The sequence below is a fragment of the Apium graveolens genome, chromosome 4 (genome assembly GCF_009905375.1).
Source record: "Apium graveolens cultivar Ventura chromosome 4, ASM990537v1, whole genome shotgun sequence".
In the NCBI taxonomy this organism is placed as follows: domain Eukaryota; kingdom Viridiplantae; phylum Streptophyta; class Magnoliopsida; order Apiales; family Apiaceae; genus Apium; species Apium graveolens.
In genome coordinates this window covers 784,817-785,684 of record NC_133650.1, presented here as the reverse complement: position 1 = coordinate 785,684, position 868 = coordinate 784,817, and positions in this window count along the sequence as shown.

Below are 868 nucleotides of genomic sequence, written 5' to 3'. Positions count from 1 at the left end.
AAATGGGTATTCATAAGAAAACGAAATGAAAATAATGAAATTATGAGATATAAAACCCGACTTGTAGCACAAGGGTTTTCTTAAAGGCCTGGCATTGATTATCAAGAGACATACTCGCTAGTGATGGATGTAATTACTTTTCGTTTTATATTAGGTATGACATCTAAAGAAAATTTGGAAACACGTGACGTCGTTACTGCATACCTATATGGTTCACTCGATAGTGAATTTTTTTATGAAAATCCCAGAAGGGTTAAAAATGGATGAGTTCAAGAAACCTCGTCATATATACTCCATTAAACTTTAACGATCATTGTATGGACTGAAACAATATGGTCGTATGTGATATAAAAGACTAAGTCGTTATTTGCAAAAGAATGGGTATGTTAGTAACCAAATTTCTCCATGTGTTTTTATCAAAAAATCACAATCTGGTTTTATGATTATTGTTGTATATGTGGATGATTTAAATCTTGTAGGAACATCTACAGAGGTTAATGATGCTGTCATATACCTAAAGATATAGTTTGAAATGAAAGATCTTGGAAAGACAAAATATTGTCTTGGGATACAAGTCGAGCACTTGTCAACAAGAATTTTCCTCCACCAAACCACATATAGAGGAAAGGTTTTGAACAGATTTTACATGGAAAAATCTCATCCATTGACTACTCCAATGGTAGTTAGATCTTTAGAGTCTGATAAAGATCCATTTCGACCACGAGAAGATGATGAAGATGTTCTTGGTCCTGAAATCCCATATCTAGGCGCAATTGGTGCACTTGTGTATCTTGCAAATAATACAAGGCCAGATATTGCATTTGCTGTGAATTTATTGGCTAGATTAAGCTCTGCTCCGATGGACAGA